At 35.4% G+C, this 19,517-nt stretch overlaps 1 protein-coding gene across 6 annotated transcripts in view; it reads left to right on the plus strand.

Moving 5' to 3' along the window:
• The window catches only part of IMMP1L (inner mitochondrial membrane peptidase subunit 1), a 76,508-nt gene that overhangs the window by 8,823 nt on the left and 48,168 nt on the right, over positions 1-19,517 (plus strand). For 2 of the 6 annotated variants that reach the window (XM_023230302.1, XM_023230306.1), the window contains exon 2: positions 12,081-12,195. The exons of 2 other annotated variants lie outside the window; for them this stretch is intronic. The gene's annotated coding sequence lies outside the window, so the exon portion shown is untranslated. Of the gene's footprint in view, positions 1-6,897; positions 6,995-12,080; positions 12,196-19,517 lie in introns of those variants that run through there. 2 more of the 6 variants (XM_023230304.1, XM_023230303.1) reach the window with 2 other exon arrangements.

The following is a 19,517-nucleotide window of genomic DNA, read 5'->3' on the forward strand; positions in this document are numbered from 1 at the left end:
GATTATACTTTTTTTACTTACTTACTTACTTACTTATTTATTTGTTTAATCAGTTAGCCTCCAGAACTGCTGATTTAGCTGAGAACCCCTTTGGAGTCACAGGAAGAAACGTCTCATCTTGCTGAAGCATTCCTGTGTTTGTGCTTGGCTAGGGGTGGGCATACATATTCTGGGACCAGATGGTAAATATTTTAGGTTTTGCAGGTAATATGACCTCTTAACTCTGCCATGGGAAAGTAGCCAAAAATAACATTAACAAATGAGTATGACTGTGTTTAAATAACACTTTGTGGAAACTGAAATTTGAATTTCATGTAGTTTTCACCTGTTACAAAATATATGCTGTTTCTTTATTCTTTCAGTCATTTAAAAAATGCAAAAGCATGGGATGGGCTGGGAGATTTGCCCTGTGAACTATACTTTGCTAACTATGTCTGGACTGTCATTCAGTCCATTCTTTTCAACCTATCACTCTGATTTTATATGCCCTGTCTTCCAGAAATTCTTGAAAATCTGTAGTGTGCCTTTCACTCCTTTTCTCAGCGTTTCCTTTTATTTTTTAAAACGTACTATTGTTTCAGTATAGTTTTTGTTGTTGTTTTGTTGTTGTTGTTGTTCTTTTCTTTTTGAGATGGAGTCTTGCTCTGTCGTCCAGGCTGGAGTACTGTGGCGTGATCTCAGCTCACTGCAAGCTCCACCTCCTGGGTTCACACCATTCTCCTGCCTCAGCCTCCTGAGTAACTGGGACTACAGGCGCCCACCACCATGCCTGGCTAGTATTTTTGTATTTTTAGTAGAGATGGGGTTTCACCATGTTAGCCAGGATGGTCTCGATCTTCTGACCTCATGATCCGCCCGCCTTGGCCTCCCAAAGTGCCGGGATTACAGGCGAGAGCCACCTCTCCCGGCCCTCAGTGTAGTTTTTGAAGAGGGTAGCAGTAAATTTATCTGCAGTTTTGAACCAGAATCCCATTTAGGCATGATATTTGAATCAGAAGGCACATGGTAAAACTGAAATGTAAAGTATTTTCTTTAGTATCTTCTTTAGTATCTCCACTCCTCTATCCATGGATGTATTGGTGACTAATGATATTAAGTAATGTTTTTGTTGAACGCTTATTGTAGTCTCTGTAATGTTGTGAATGCTTTATGTATATTATTTAATCCTCACACATTTTATAGATGAGTGTGTTCAGAAATTAACGGAGTCACATAAAGGATAAGTAACTTGCCAGGCGTGGTGGCTCATGCCTGTAATCCCAGCACTTTGGGAGGCCGAGGAAGGTGGATCACAAGGTCAGGAGATCAAGACCATCCTGGTTAACACGGTGAAACCCCACCTCTACTAAAAATACAAAAAATTAGCCAGGTGCGGTGGCGGGCGCCTGTAGTCCCAGCTACTCTGGAGGCTGAGGCAGGAGAGTGGCGTGAACCCAGGAGGGGGAGCTTACAGTGAGCAGAGGTCGCGCTACTTCACTCCAGCCTGGGCAACAGAGCAGCGAGACTCCGTCTCAAAAAAAAAAAAAGGGGGGGGAGATAAGTAACTTATTCTATGTAAGTCAGAAAGCTCGTAAGTGGAGTATCTAGGATTCACAATAGAGCTAGGCTGTCTGACTACACAATTCATACTCTTATCCACTATTTTCCACTTCATTCCAAGTACAGCTTTAGTTTCCTCCTCAAGGTAGCTTTGTGTGTAGCCAGTTTATGGATATTAGCATAAAACATGAAGCATATTTGCCCTACTAAAATGGGTATATATATTCAGAGTGATTAATATGGTGAGAAAAAGTGATGGGAAAGCAATTGAGGTAGTAACTGGGACATACGTAGCTGGGAGGTGAAAGATTTTGAGTTTCGTAAGACCCGTCTTAATCCCGTCAAAAAAAATTAGACCTCTCTGTTTCTCCAGGGCATAGAAATTTCAGTTTCAACCCAGATTAAAGAACTTTATAACAGTGTTGTCCAGTGCTGAAACAGAATCCTTTGTAATTTAAAAATATTTGCTTCTTAAGATCTTTAGAATTTTAATTTTATAGTTTTGCTTATTATATTTTTTATTCCCCAAAGTGAAAGGTTCAAAGAATAACATTAAAGGTCATTTGGTATTACAATTTTTCCATTAGTCAAAATGAAAGATTTGAAAATAATTTTATAGTCCATTTGGTATTCTAAGGTTGAATTTTAAAAAAATATGAAGCAAATTATGTTTTTTCTATTAACATTTCCTAAATCAACTCACATGAAAATTAATAGATTATCATCATATATGATGATCATTTTTCTCTCACTGAGCATTAGAATATGTTCACTTTACTGCTTATCAGTAGCCCAGTTTTGATTCTCTAACTGAAGTATTTGTGTCTGCCCTCTGCACTGGCCCAAGGTCTTGAGCCCTTTAAAAAAATTTGTGTATGTGTGATAAAAATATACATAACATAAAATTCACTACTTTCATCATTTTTAAGTATATAGTAAAGTCACATTAAGAGTACTTACAATGTTGTGTAATCATTGCCACTATTTCCAAAATGTATTCATCATCACGCCTGTATTCCCACCACTTTGGGAGGCTGAGTAGGGTGGATCCCACGGTCAAGAGATTGAGACCATCCTGGCCAACATGCTGAAACCCCGTCTCTACTAAAAACACAAAAATTAGCTGGACGTAGTGGCGCGCGCCTATAGTCCCACCTACTTGGGAGGCTGAGGCAGGAGAATTACTTGAACCTGGGAGGCAGCAGTTGCAGTGAGCTGAGATCACGCTACTGCACTCCAGCCTGGCAACAGAGCCAGACTCCCATCTCAAAAAAAAAAAGAAAAGATATATTGTACCCAGGAAGCAGTAACTTTTTATACTCTCTTGTTTCAACCCCTGATAACCTGTGTCTGTGTTCTACTCTCAGTAGATAAGTATATCTTTTTAAGATAAGTATAATATCTTTATAATTATCTCAGTAGATAAGTGTAATAAGTTTGCCAACTTATTATAATCTCCTCATATAAGTGAAATCATACAATATTCTTTTGTTAATATTTGCATAATAGTTTTCACTTAGCATAATGTTTTTCAAAGTTCATGTATTTTGCATCATATATTAGAACCTCATTTTTTATGGCTGAATAATCTATTGCAGATGCCCTTTGACTTATGATGGAGTTATGTCCTGGTAAACCCATTTTAAGTTGAAAATACAAGTTGAAAATGTATTTAATACCCTGATAAACCCATTATAAGGTTGAAAATCATAAGTGAAACCACTACTAAGTCAGGGACCATCTGTGTGTATATATATAATATATATCTATAACGTGTGTAATCTTATATAAGATTATCTATATATGATTGTCCTATATAATAGATGATATATAATGTATATCATATATGATTATATTATGTAATATATAAGATCATACATGATATCAGATATATGATATAACATCATCATATATACTCAGATATATGAAATTATACAGATCATATAATGTAGTATATGTAGGATTATCTATTATAATATATGATTATCATTTATCAGATTACATATTTAAATTATAACATATAAGATAACATATTTATAATACACACACACACACACACACACACATCACAGTTTGTTTATCCATTCATCTGTTGATAGACCCTTAGGTTGTTTCTACCTTTGGCTATTGTAAATAGTGCTACACTGAACATTGGCATAGAAGTATCTGTTTGAATATCTGTTTTCATTTCCTTTGGGTGTATACTGTACAGTAGAATTACTGGATTATATGAAAATTCTATTGTTAGTTTTTTAAGGTACCACCAAACTGTTTTCCAGATTGGCTGTACCATTTTGCATTCCCACCAGGAGTGCGGAAGGGTTACAATTTCACCACATCGTTACCAACATTTGTTATTTTCTGTTTTTTTGATAATAGTCATCCTAATGCATATGATGTGATATCTTATTGTGGTTTTGATATGCATTTCCCTAATGACTAGGGATGTTCAACATCTTTTCATGTGCTTATTGGCCATTCATATACTTTGTCTGGAGAGATGTCTTTTGAAAACCTTTGCCGGTTTTGAATTGAGTAATGGCTTTGTTTTGTTTTTTGGGGGGTTTTGAGTTATAGGAGTTCTTTATATATTCTAGACTTTGACCCTTAATTAGATGTATGATATGCAAATACTTGCTTCTTGTGATAGTATTTTTTGATGCTCAAAAGTTTTTAATTTGAGTAAGTCCAGTTTATGTATTTTTATTTCTTTTGTGGCCTGTGTTTTTGTTGCCATATCCAATGAATCATGGCCAATCAAGTGTTGTATGGTTTTAGCTCTTCCATTTAGGTTTTTGATCTATTTTGAGTTAATTTTATATAGTGTAAGACAAAAGTCCAACTTCATTCTTCTTTATGTTGATACCTAGTTTTCTCAATACCGTGTGTTGAAAAGACTACCTTTTCCCCATTAAATGGTTTTGGCGCACCCTTGTCAAAAATCATTTGACCTTTTATGTCAACATTATTTCTGTGCTCTTTGTTCTATTCCATTGGTCTCTAGATCTGTCATTATACCAATACCACATGTTTTTGCTTACTATAACTTTGTACTAAATTTTGACTCAGGGCTTAAAATAATAATATCAACATTTGAAATCAGTGTGTGTAAGTCCGTTTGCCGTGATTGTAAGTTTCCTGAGGCCTTCCAAGCCCTTCAGAACTGTAAGTCAACTAAACCTCTTTTCTTTATAAATTACCCAGTCTCAGGCAGTTCTTTGTGCATGCCCGAGACTAGCATGAGAATGGACTAATACAGTAATTTGATACTGAGGGAGTGGGGCGCTGCTATATGGATACCTGAAAACGTGGAAGTGACTTTGGAACTGGGTAACAGGCAGAGATTGGAACAGTTTCGAGGGCTCAGAAGACAGGAAAATGTAGGAAAGTTTGGAACTTCCTAGAGACTTGGAAGGCTCAGAAGACAGGAAGATGTGGGAAAGTTTGGAACTTCCTGAAGACTTGTTGAATGGCTTTGACCAAAATGCTGATAGTGATAATGGGCAATGAAGTCAATGGCGGAGGTGGTCCCAGATGGAGATGAGCAACTTATTAGGAATTGGAGCAAAGGTAACTCTGCTATGCTTTAGCAAAGAGACTGATGGCATTTTGCCACTACCCTGGAGATCTGTGGAACTTTGAACTTGAAAGAGATGATTTAGGGTATCTGGTGGAAGAAATTTCTAAGCAGTAAAGTGTTCAAGAGGAAACAGAGCATAAAAGTTTGGAAAATTTGGGCTGGGCACGGTGCCTCACGCCTGTAATCCCAGCACTTTGGGAGGCCAAGGTAGGTGGATGTTGAGGTCAGGAGATCGAGACCATCCTGGCTAACTCGATGAAACCTTGTCTCTACTAAAAATTCAAAAAAATTAGCCGGGCGTGGTGGTGGGCGCCTGTATTCCCAGCTCCTCAGGAGGCTGAGGCAGGAGAATGGCATGAGTAAATCCGGGAGGCAGAGCTTGTGGTGAGCCTAGATTGCACCACTGCACTCCAGTCTGGGGGACAGAGCAAGACTACGTCTCAAAAAAAAAAAGTTTGGAAAATTTGCAGCCTGACTATGTGATAGAAAAGAAAAACTCATTTTCTGGGGAGAAATTGAAGACAGCTACAGAAATTTGCATAAGTAACAAGGAGCCCAATGTTAATCACCAAGACAATGGGGAAAATGCCTCTAGGACGTGTCAGAGACCTTCATGGCAGCCCTTTCATCACAGGCCTCTAGAAGGAAAAAGTGGTTTCCTGGGCAGGGCCCAGGGTTACCCCTGTTCTGTGCAGTCCTGGGGCATGGTGTCCTGCATCCCAGCTGTGTCAGCTCCAGCCATGGCTTAAAGGGTCAAACGTACAGCTTAGGCCATTGCTTCAGAGGGTGCAAGCCCTAAGCCATGGTGGTTTCCATGTGGTGTCGGGCCTGTGGGTGCACAGAAGTCAATAATTGAGGTGTGGGAACCTCCTCCTAGATTTCGGAGGATATATGGAAATGCCTGGATGTCCAGGCAGAAGTCTGCTGCAGGGGTGGAACACTCATGGAGAACTTCTGCTAGAGCAATGAGGAAGGGAAATGTGGAGTTGAAGCCCCCACACAGAGTCCCCACAGGCAGGGCCTAGTGGAGCTATGAGAAGTGGCCCATGGTCCTCCAGATCCCTGAATGGTAGATTTACTTACAGCTTGCACTGTGCACCTGGAAAAGCTGCAGACACTCAAAGCCAGCCCATGAAAGCAGCCAGGAGGGGAGCTGTACCCTGCAAAGCCATAGAGGCGGAGTTGCCCAAGGCCTTGGGAGCCCACCTTTTGCATCAGTGTGACCTGGATGTGAGACATGGAGTCAAAGGAGATTATTTTGGAATGTTAAGGTTTAAAGACTTCTCTATTGGATTGTGGACTTGCATGGGGCCCATAGCCCCTTTGTTTTGGGCAATTTCTCCCATTTGGAATGGGTGTAGTTACGCAATGCTTGTACCCCCATTGTATCTAGGAAGTAACTAACTTGCTTTTGATTTTGCAGGCTTATAGGTGGAAGGGACTGGCCTTGTCTCAGATGAGACTTTGGACTTGGACTTTTGGGTTAATTCTGGAATGAGCTAAGATTTTAGGAAACTGTTGGAAAGGCATGATTGTGGTTTGAAATGTGAGGACATGAAATTTGGGCAGGGCTAGGGGTGGAATGATATGGGTTGATTATGCCCCCACCTGTATGTCATCTTGAATTGTAGTTTCCATAATCCTCACATATTGTGCAAGGGAACTGGTAGGAGGTAATTGAATCGTGGGGGTGGTTACTCCCATACTGTTCTTGTGATAGTGAGTGAGTTCTCCTGAGATCTGATGGTTTCATAAGGGGCTTTCCCCTCTTTGCTCAGCACTTCTCCTTCCTGCCACCATGTGAAGAAGGATGCATTTGCTTCTCCTTCCACCATGATTGTAAGTTTCCTGAGGCCTCCCCAGCCCTGCAGAACTGTGAGTCAATTAAACCTCTATTCTTTATAAATTACCCAGTCTTGGGCAGTTCTTTATAGCAGCATGAAAATGGAGTAATACAATTATTTTGGCTTTTCAGGATCCCTTAACATTTTTTATAGACAAACTACAGGCATGCATCATCTTATTTGTGCTTCACTATATCGAGCTTTGAAGAACTGCATTTTTTACAAATTGAAGATTTGTGACAACCCTGCAATTAGCAAGTCTGTTGGTGCCATTTTTCCTGCGGTAAACATGCTCACTTTGTGTCTCTGTGTCACATTTTGGTAATTCTTGCAGTATTTCAAACTTTCTCTTCATTATTGTATCTGTGATGGTTATCTGTGATCAGGATCTTTGATGTTGCTATTGTAATTGTTTTGAGGCACCAGAAACTGTGCCTATATAAGAATGTAAACTTAATCAGTAAATGTATGTGTGCTGACTGTTCTGTCAACCAGCTGTCCCCCCATCTCTCCTTCTCTGGCCTTCCAATTCACTCCCTATTCACTTCATTGTGTCACTGAGACATAACAATATTGAAATTAGGACAATTAACCATGCAGTGATCTTTAAAGTGGTCTTTAAGTGTTCAAGTGAAAGAAAGCATTGCGTATTTGTCACTTTAAATCAAAAGCTAGAAATGATTGAGCTTACCAAGAAAGGCTTGTTGAAAGCTGAGACAGGCCAAGAGGTAGGCCTCTTGCCAAACAGTTAAGCTATGAATGCAATAGGAAAAGTTCATAAACTCATGAATGATAAGAAAGAGAAACGACCTTATTGCTGATATGGAGAAAGTTTTAGTTGTCTTAATGGATCAAACCAGCCACAGTGTTCCTTCAAGTCAAAGCCTAATCCAGAGTAAGATCCTGTTTCTTTTCAATTCTATGAATGCTCAGAGAGGTGAGGAAGCTGTAGAAGAACATTTGCAAGATAGCACATTGAAAGCCTAATCCAGAGTAAGATCCTGTTTCTCTTCAATTCTGTGAAGGCTGAAAGAGGTAAGGAAGCTGCAGAAGAACATTTGAAAGATTTGTATTAATGAGGTTTAAGGAAAGAAGCCATGGCGAGCTGCAGGGAGTTACCTATATCTAGCAAAGATAGTTGATTTAGGTGTGTACATGAAGTAACACATTTTCAATGTAGATTAAACAGCCTTCTGTTGGAAGCAGATGCTATCTAGGACTTTTCATAGCTGGAGAGAAGTCAATGCCTGGCTTTGAAGCTTCACAGGACAGACTCACTCTCCTAAGGGGATAATGGCAACTGGTGACTTTAAGTTGAAGCCAGTGCTCATTTACCATTATGAAAATCCCAAGACCCTTAAGAATTATACTAAATCTACTCTGCCTGTTCTTTTTAGACCGAACAGCAAAGCCTGGGTGACAGCACATGTGTTTGTAGCATGGTTTACTGAATATTTTAAAGTGTGTGGGTCTCCCATGTATGTCTAGAGGATCTCTGCGGTTATAAGGGAATTCTTCAAAGATCCTTCCTGGATAACCTCATCTCTGTTCTTAGCTTCTGCTGAAAAGATTGATTGGACCTATTTGTCACATACCTAATCTCTTCAGAAAAGGTTTTTCAGCCACACCCTTGGCCCTTCTCCAGAGCTTGCTTTTAGCATCTTTTACAATTTTGATAGGTTAAGAAATCTCCAAATCATAGGTTTTTCTTTGCTTAACAATTTCTTCCTCAATTTATCTCTTTTCCCTTACATTTTACTATAAGCAGCCTGGAGAAAACAGTCTACGCCTTTAACACTTTGCTTGGAAATCTCCTTAGCTACGTGTTCAAATTAATTGCTTACCAAATTCTACTTTTTGCTGCATAGTAGAACCCATTTCAGCCAAGTTTTCTGCCAGAAAAACAAGGAATGCTTTTTCTTTACTTTCCAATACCATGTTTCTAATACCATTTCCTTCTTGAGATTTCATTGGAAACCTTTTTAATGTTCCTATTTCTGTCAACATTCTGTTCATGATAATATATGTATTCTTTAAGGTGATAGAAGTTTTCTTTACCTCTTGTCTTCCTTCTGAGCCCTCAGCACAGTTTTCTTAAGATTTCTTTTTCTACCAAAAATTTCTTCAAGGCAACCTAGGCTTTTTCTGTTTTTCTATTTTTAGATATCTATTACAGCAACACTCCAGTTTTTGGTATGAAAATCTGTTAGTTCTCTAAAATTACCATAACAAATGAACAAAAACTTGGTGGCTTAACACACAAAGATTAATTGTCTCACAATTTTGGAGGTCAAAAATATGAAGTCAGGTTGTCAGCAGGGCCATGTTTATTATGAAAACTCTAGGGGGCATTCTTCCTTGCTTCTACAGCTTCTGGTGGCATTTTATTCCTTGCCCTGAGGCAGTGTAACTCCAGGCTGACTTCATTTTCATGTTGTTCTTTTCTCTCTGTCTTCCTGTGTCCTTTTCTGTCTCTAATGAGGACATTCTCATTGGATTTAGGACCCTTTCTAATCTAATATGATCTCACATTGGTCCTTAATTACATTTGCAAAGACCCTTTTTCCAGATAAGGTCATGTTCTGAGGTTCCAGGTGAACATGAATTTGGGTAGGGGAGGCAGGAAGGGGGAACATGTCTCAACTCACTGTAGTCTCTTTCTAGGTAATTATATTATAAATGGTGTTGTATAATCTATGTACAAATATTAAAACATTTCAAAGCTTGTGAATAATTATTATGACATTCTTTTACAACCTACTAATACCTTTAATGTTTATGTTAGAGAGTGCTGAACAGGAAAATCACTTTTCTTCTCAGACTTTATAATATATATTAGAAAAGTAGGGGGTTTAATGTACCGCTTTTTTTTTTCTTTTTTTTTTAACTGGAGTCTCACTCTGTCACCAGGCTGGAGTGCAATGGTATGATCTCGGCTCACTGCAACCTCCGCCTCCTGGGTTCAAGTGATTCTCTTACCTCAGCCTCCCGAGTAGCTGGGATTACAGGTGCACCCCACCATGCCTGACTAATTTTTGTATTCTTAGTAGAGACAGGGTTTCACCATGTTGCCAGGATGATCTTGATCTCTTGACCTCGTGATCCACCCTCCTCGGCCTCCCAGAGTGCTGGGATTACAGGCATGTGCCTTTGCTTTTAATGTGGATATTGTACATTACATGCCCACATATATGTGAATAAATAGCTCTAAAGTTCTGTTGATTTAGAGAAGTTGGTTACTCAATATTTATTCACATCAATATAGTAATATCCTAAATTATCTCTTTATTAGAATAGTGGTTGTCTACAGTTTTTTGGAATGATTGTGTGAGATTAGATTTCCTTGAAATTTTTGCGTGTTTCAAGATCAAATTTAAAAACATTTAGCAAGTTCTTAAATAACTCAGAGGAAAAATTTTTATGAATAACAAATATAATTTAAGTGTATTTAGTTGTGTCTTCGAATTATGTGAGATTGTTAAGATTTTTAAGATCAAGCATGGTGCTTATAAGTGGATGAAACGATATATTTAAACAGACTATTGTTACAGGAGAAAACTCATTTTTAAAGGTACCAGGATAAAAGAAAAAAAAAAAAGTGGTAGTGTCATAAAGAGAGGAGATTGAATTAAAATTTTGGATTGATACAGAAATGCATTACAAAAGAGGAGGAAGATAGATTGGCAGAAATGAAGAATTATCAGAAAAGTGAAATGCGTAAAAGCGAAGGCAAGAGATAAGACTAAGGAGAGCAAAAGATGATAACTAATGCAACTAATAGTTTACTGCTAACGAGTAGAAGATTAATATATCAGAGTTTCTTTCAGCTTCAGTCAAATTGATGGTAATTATTAGTGTGAAACTATATTCTTTCTATCATTCACCCAAGGCAAACTATTTGTGTCATTTTGTCAGAAAATAGGGACCATTTTACATATTAATTAAATTTTAAGTAAATGTTATATTATTTGTATATTAATAATATGTTGATATGTGATATTGTATATTATATAGATATATGCAATTATGTGTATTTAAAAGTGAATATGCATATATTGTTTTAAAGGCAAAAATTTGTTTTTTATGGTAGACACTGAAAAGTCACATGCAAACTCACACAAAGCAAACTTTAACATTCCAAATAAAAATAAAACTTTTTGACTGGGCTCAGTGTCTCATGCCTGTAATCCCAGCACTTTGGGAGGCCGAGGTGGGCAGATCACGAGGTCAGGAAATCGAGAGCATCCTGACTAACACGGTGAAACCCCGTCTCTACTAAAAATACAAAAACATTAGCTGGACATGGTGGTGGGCGCCTGTAGTCTCAGCTACCCGGGAGGCTGAGGCGGGAGAATGGCCTGAACCTGGGAGGCGGAACTTGCAGTGAGCCGAGATCGTGCCCCAGCACTCCAGCCTGGGCGACAGAGCGAGACTCTGTCTCAAAAAAAAAATATATATATATATATAATAAATAAAATAAAAAACGAAACTTTTTTTCTTAATTATAAAAACTGAGATAGAATTATTATAGTTGACTATGAGGCCTGTTTTGACATCCAAGTCAGTATCAAACGTATTGTTTTGCCTTTGTCATATTATAACTGATCACGAGGTTTTTTTTTACTGTATCACACACATTCCTCATATTCAGTACATAACTAGTTTAGTCTTATGTCACTAGTATTGTATTCTGCTTTTCTACTGCTTTTTTATTCTTAAAATTAACCTCAGGTATTCATGCTGACCTGTAGAAGTTAATGTTTGTATCCTGTCTGTATCTGAGTCTAGAAGAGTTTAATGAACTGTTGATGGTTGCCCTGTCAACTCATTTAACTCTTGGACCATAGTTCTTTCTAGGTTGATCTTATATAATCTGTTAGCTATTATGTTCTTCTTTGACCTAAATTCTCTGATGGATAAAGGACTTTAATATTCTCTGTTTTTTTAAGTCATTTTTTCCGAAAGTGTCATCAAATTCGTGAATTCAAGATCTCGTGGATCCATTAAGAGGAAGATGCACCTTTACAACTGTCATTCAGTCATAGTATATACTACTAATTCAACTCAATATGGTTGAAAAAAGCCTTCTCTAATATAATTTTGATTTCCTGCTTTAGGATTCCTGAAGTCATGGATCACCCACCTATGCTTTGAGACATGCTTTAATTTTTTTTTTTTCTGGAAGCCCTGCAACTTCCCTAAAAATTGAATGAATTATAGGACAGACCTATGGTAAGTGGGCTTTTTCCTCCTTTTTCTTCTGTCGGTTTCATGTTCAACTTAGCTCTTATGACTGTTGTAATGCTGCTCCCTGCTGGACACAATGTAATTTTGTAAAGTTGGCACTTAATAGATGGGCAAATAACTGGTTAGTTGGACCCACTAAGGAGAGGAATCCTTGGCTGCATTCACAAATACCAATAGTATGCAACAAAAGCAACTATTATAAAGGTGCTATACCATTGCCATCATGTTGATACCTGAAGCCTGATGAAAGTACTGATAGTCTTGTTTCAAAATTTCATTGTCTGCTTCCTGGTGAGCGGCATCTAAAAGTTGGAATAACTGTACACACTGAAGGATGCTTCTAGATGGTGAACCTTTGAGGATTTTGTAAATTGTGTGGTTTTTTTTTTTTGTAATGTAAGTTAGTTTACTGGTATTATTATGTGTTCTGTAATAATTTCATTCCCTATACTTTTGTTTTTCCAAAGAAAATATATAAAACTGCACCAGTATAATTTACGTTAGACATTGTATATCTATGCTATAATCCAGCTATCGTGTTTTCTAGTGCTCACAGTGTGGTTTTCATCTGTATTGTCTGTGACTTGCTTATCATGGACCTTCATGTTGTATGCATACACAAGTGCTCCCAAAATTATTTTAAAATGTGTGAAGGTTAAAAGTGTGTTTCTTCCTACTTCAGGACTAAACTATTGTATTTTTTGAAATGCAGCATGCCTCAAATTATTACCTGAATATCATTTGGATTTTTTTTTTAAAATGAGCATGCATTTTCTTGAAAAGAGTAACAGACAGAAATAATATGGAGCTGCTAAGCCAAGATCTAGCAGGATAACTGATCTTGTATTATTTAAAGGCCTGGTATTATTTTGTAGCTATTAAATAAGCCTCTGAAATCCACTTTTAATTAGGATTGTGGAGAATTAGGCATAGTAACTTGTTTCTTCATTATTAAAATATTGCATTAAAAATTAGAAATGCAGATCAAGGAAATTGTTGACAGCAGAAAGGAATCCTTCCTTTTTATAAAAATATATTAGTATTATTTTAGAAAGTATATAATTATAACTTTTTGTTGTAAAATGTAATGATACAGGAACATAAATATATAATACAATGAATAATTATAAATTAAATATTTAGCAAGCATCTTTGTAATAATAGAGTATTACTGGCACCCCAGAAACTCTTGATATACTCTCTTTTCTTTAGAGGTAACCAGTATCATGACTTTAATGGTAATTATTTATACAATTTCGAATTTTGTCACTTTACGTGTATTCCTAAGCAGTATGTTTACTTTTTTTTTTTTTTGCCTCTTTTTAATCTTTATGGAATTGTGTATTCTTTCTTCCTTCACTCAGCATTATGTTTTGAAGAGTTATCCATGTAGTTATGTGTAGTTTTATTTCATTCATTTTTGTTATTATGTATTATCCCTTTGAATTAAACGTGCCAGAATTTATACATTCTTTCTGCTGTTGGTAGATCATTGAGTTGTTTCTAGTATTTGATGACATTGCTGAGAATGTGTTTTAAAGAATATCATGGTTACATATCATGTATACATTTGTTTATATCCTGACAGTAACAATACTAAATGTTGGGGAAGATTCTGAAATGATTATCATTTCTTTTATTGTAGGCCTTACATATATAGTAAAGTGACATACAGTTTGAGATAGTTTGAATATAGAGTACATACAGGTAGATCTAGTTACAGTATTGATGTAGATACAGGAACTAATGCAAGAACTCTTTGTTTCATTTTGTTAGCACACTCATTCTATTTAGTAACATGTCATGCCTTCTATAACTCCTTCACTTTACTGATGAAGAAACTAAGGACTAGAGAGATTGAGTCACTTGAACAAGGCCATTTAGCAAATTGGAGCTAGAAACTAGACTGACCTGTCTACTTTGGCAGTTACAACTTAAAGTAAAATGAAATCAGGACATTTTCTTGAGTGTTCCAGTCATTAAAGTGAAAATATGCCTAAATAGCTTGCAGAAAAAATCAGATATTCTTTTGGTTCTTAACTAAGAACTGGATTAGCATAGAAAGTTGCAAGTCTATCGCAAGGAGAGGTCATTACAAAAAAAAAGGAAAAAAAAAGTTGTGCATCTAAAGCCCCCATAATGTTACTGCACTTTATCACAGTTCATCTTCTGAAGGGCAACCACTGTATATTCTGATTTTAACTGAGACGTTTTACTTTGAGTACTTCATTCATTAGAAAAACGTACGTCTTTGTTCTCTTAAACAGAATACATTTTAAGGTTTTTTTTAATGGCTCTGAGTTGTTACTGTGAACATCAGTCATTTTACAGAATTAAAGTGATTTCCTCAGAATTGTATGCTGTGTTGGACTGTTTTCTTCTAAATTATCCTAGCCTGATAAGCTTTTTTGTCCTCAGAGCTACTGTGATGTGTTTTCTCATTTGTTTTGTTTTCTTTTACATTTCTTAGGTGATTCTTGCTTTTTGTTGTCAGTGCCTTCTGTTTGACTCATATTTAAAATCAATGCATTTGCCTAACATTATGTATTACTTAGGTGAAGGCTTAAGTACGGTTCTGTCACATCTGCTGACTGTAAGAGCAGAGAATGTGTGCTAGCATTTTAAAATTCATTTTGGTATCAGCAACTAGTCTAGCCACTTTGTTTTTACAGGATATTGAGATAACCTCAGACTGATTTCTGTCTGACTGACTGATTTCTGTCTAATATATATACAGCATAGGTTGTGTATCCTTATTTGGGGAATAAATATGATCATTTACATGTTTTCCAGTAGAACAGTTGTGGCTTATTGAAACTGATTTACTTAAGGATGACTTCAAATAGGAAGTCCAGTGGACTTAGTGTTTGTTTTCCAATTATTAAATATTTGACAGGATAGACTTTGAAATAAAAATAATACATTAGATGATACTACCTGTTAAAAATGGCAGTTATAAAGGTTAAATCAGCTTTGAAATTATGGCTTTAAAAAATGTAGAAGTAACACAGATTTGACTTCATGAAAACATTTTAAGTGGTTTAGGAAAATGTTCATTTAGAAGTGAAATGCATTTGACTTCTTATCCATTTATAAATTATTGAATGTGAATTTTTTAAAAAACTGGAGTAGGGAGTATACTTGTTTTTGGAGCACAGGAGATATTGGAAAGACAAATAGTTGCTATCCCAGCACATTTAGGCATTAATATGCTGATTTGCTGAGTTTGTATGAGGGTTGCTTTTTAATTTGAAAATTTATTTGCTTTTTTAAACTTAGTAAGTCAACAAATTTTACACTTGCATCTGGGAAAAAAAATAAACCGAGAGCTTTATGTAGTTTATTGCAATGAGCACATCTTTGGAAATTGCCTTACGAACAAAGTATTTTAGAGGCCCGAAGAGAGGAATAGCTTTTTTTCAGGATAAATCTGAGATGAATATGTTGTGGAAGTGCAAGATGATGCAACTCCTGTGGAATGCAAATTGACAATTTCTAGAAAAAGACCAATGCATTTACCTCATCTCAGTTCCAATTTTGGGAATTCATTACAGAAATTCTGGTGTGTACTTACAAAATAACGTATGTATCGGAATTTTCATTATAACTTTGTATGTGGTAGCAAAAGATTGGAAATTTCTTAGTGTCTATTGGCAACGTGTTGGTTAAAGGAACTATGACATAACTATACAATGAAATACTCTACAGCTATTTAAAAAAGTGGATTTTTTCTATATGAAAATTTGGAAAGTTTTTCACATACAGTTGTTATTTGGAAAAAGCAGAATTCAAAACAATGTACAGTAAAGTACTTTTTGTGTAAATTGGGAGGGGAATAAAACCATATATTCATATTTGCTTATATTTACATAACAAAATCTGTAAGTTTATACAAAATCTAAATCTTTGTGGGGATGAAGAAGAAAACAGGGAAGATGGGACTTTAACTATATATATATATATCTTTTTGATTAGTTTTAACTTTCGAATATGTTAATATGGTAGTAGTTGAAAATAGTTTTATTTGTAAATCAAATGAGAGTGAAAGAAAAGAGTAACCCTACTATATTTACTGTAAAATTAGCTATTTTTATTCTGTTTTTCCTAGAGCCTGGCAGATAGTAAGCGGTGAATAAATAAATATTTGTTATACAAATTAAACATAAACTATAATAATCTTTGGATGATCTTTCCTGGATTATCTCTTAAAGCATCTTTTCAATATAAGAAAAAAAGTATTATAAATCATATATTGATTCTAGTATGGAAACAAGGGAAATATTTAATTGGGAGATATGTGATGTATAGTTTATTATCAGATTATCATCAAGCTTTAGTGTGTATGGTATTGATATTAAAAAGTAAATTATATTTTAATTTCATTGAAAAATTAAAATGAAAGTTTTCAAGGAAGTGCTATTAAATTAAGTAATACACATTCATGATTAACAAACTAAAGCTTATGAAATTTAGGAGGAAGAGTGAAAACGGCAAGCATGTATTCTGTATACTGCTTTCTGTACCACTTTAGTTTCCCACATGTAAGGGCAAATCTTCAGTCCTGAGACTATTTTAAAAGCTGTATTATAATAGCAGTATCAGTTACTTCCAACATGAAGACTAGATATCTCTGAATACATGATTGGGTTCAAGGGAAGGTAATAGGGTGAATGACTCTTATAATTCCATTTATAAGCATCCAGGAGGTTAACTATGTAGTTGAAAATTTGGTTATTCGGATAGATATGTTAAGAACCCTTAGTTTTCTCCCTTGGATTGTATACATGTCAGTTCCTAAATTTCTTATGACTAGGATTTTCACTATCTTTGTACATCTGAGTATTTTTATGTAAAAGTGACTTCTTTAAAGAAAGCTACACATACAGAAAAGTGCACACATTGTGAGTGGATAGCCTAATGAATTTTTCGTAAACCAAATACACCCATATAACCAGCACACAGATAAAGTAAAAGAACATTATCAGCACTCCAGAAGACGCCTTCGTGTACCCTTCCAATCACTGTGTCTGCTCCCCAATGAGGATAATCACTGCCTTGAATTTTAATAGCAAAGATTCATTTTTCTTGTTTTTGTATTATATATAGAAAATTATACAGTATAATTTTTTGTGTGTGATTTCCTTTGTTCAACATTGTGTCTTAAGATTTATCCACATAGTTGAAGTTTGTTTTTATTGCTGCATGTAGTTGTGAATATATAACTATTATTTATCCATTCTACTGTTAGTGGACATTTGCGTGGTTTCTATATAATGCTTTTATGAACATTCTAATACATATTTCTTGACTTATATATCTACACATTTCTTTTGTTGATATATCTAGGAGCAAAATTACCAGGTCAGCAGTAAATATATGTTCAGCTTTAAGCAACAATGGTGAACAGTTTTCTAAAATGTTTGTATCAGGCTATATTTATAGTATGCGAGAGAGTTCTAGTTGCTCCACATGTTTCCAACACTCTTTTTTTCCCCCATCTTTTTCATTTTTCCAATTCTGGTGGGTGCAAAGTAGTAAACCGTAATGATTGAACTTTATATTTCCCCGATTAATGAAGTTGAGTACCTTTTCATATGTATATGGGCTGTTTGGTTATTTTCTTCTGTGAAGTTCCTGTTCACTTCTTTGGCCTACTTTTCTGTTAGCCTATCTGTCATTTCCTTTGATTTGTGGGAGTTCTTTGTATTATGAGTCCTTCATTGGGGATAGGTATTGCAACTGTTTCTTCTTCTGTGAGGTTTGTCTTTTTACTCTCTTAATAGTGCTTTTAATGAACAGAAGTTTATGTCTTTAAAGTAGTCTAGTTCATCATTTATGTTTAGTGCTTTTTAATTCTTGTTTAAGAAATATGTATCTACTTCAAGAATGTTTTATCTTAGTTTTTCTTTAAAAGCATTTTTGCTTTACCTTTTAGATTTAAAATTTCAGTCTGTATTTACATATTATGGAGTTTTGCAATATTTTTGGACTCAGTCTGTATCTGGAGACAAAAAAATGAAGTAGACTTAGGCCGATGACCATAATTATGTACTTTCTACAAAATACTCCCTTAAGAAAACAGTGTGTTTATTTATGTTCATTTTATATGCAGTTTTAATGTACTACTTTGTTAGTTTGCCTTTAAGGAGAGTCTACTAGAGTATTAAGGGAGGAATTTTGGGGTGAAGAAGTAGATGTTAGATTTTTAATATTTTAAACAATAGTATTCATAAATATGTTTATTCATGAAATACACAATTTTGTAAAGTATTCACAGACACAATCCCTGTTACTTCATTTGGGCATCATCTTTAAAGCTTAGGATTTTAAATATACCCTTTTTTTAATTGAGGGAAAAATTAGGTTTTAACTTTTGTCACCAAATAAAAATAAAATGCTAGCTATTTGAAAATTATTTTTATAAACTTCTTTTAAATATTAAGATTTCTTGTGCAAGTTATGAACATTTATGAGGTCTTCAATTGTTCTTTTTATTGTTCAAAAATGCTTTCACTGTATGTTCTGACCATGGGCTATGATGTTGTAGGAAAGTGTTTTTGCATACCCTGATATTTTTGTTTTTATCTTGTCCGTAATGTATATTATTAACTTCATGATTATTATATTACTTAATTTTATATTTATATTTCCTAATGAAAGTAATTGCCTGTTTAAAAGTGTTTTTTTGTCTCCTATTACAGTGCCGAAATTCAAGGTGATTGTAATAACTCTTCACTAAGCATTTAGATATTTTTCACTTGTCAATTGCATTTTTTAGTTTAAAGCATCAAATTAAGTATTATTTTATCCTGGCTTTTATTTTAATTCATGCATTTAAAAACTGAAATTCAGATAAGAGATAGTTTGAAAATAAATTCAGTATATTATTTATGAGTGGAGCAACACATTAGCATTGGGTTCACAATAGATCATATCGCTTTATTCCATCTTACAAGCTTAGCAGCACAAACAGAATAATCAACATATTATTTGGCTGTCATCTGCTGAACAGAAACCAGAGATCACAAGGAGGTTTTCCCTAGCTGTGGTGATGGCCTTTTTGTTCCAAGCCCCCATCTGGGAGGGCCATGGTGTGTTATCATATGGAACGCGGGGTTTTCTGTAATCTGCTTAGCTGCACTGCAGTTTGAATCTTCATTCCATGTTTGTGTAATTTATAATTTTAATGAGACCATGGCTCTTGTGGGCTTTGAAATATATTAAAAGCTCTTTTGTGCATATGCTTTTGTTCTTGCTTAATAGGCTCAGTGTATTTAAAACTGATGAATTTTTATTCATGAATTTGG

This window comes from Piliocolobus tephrosceles, chromosome 13 (genome assembly GCF_002776525.5).
Source record: "Piliocolobus tephrosceles isolate RC106 chromosome 13, ASM277652v3, whole genome shotgun sequence".
NCBI lineage: Eukaryota > Metazoa > Chordata > Mammalia > Primates > Cercopithecidae > Piliocolobus > Piliocolobus tephrosceles.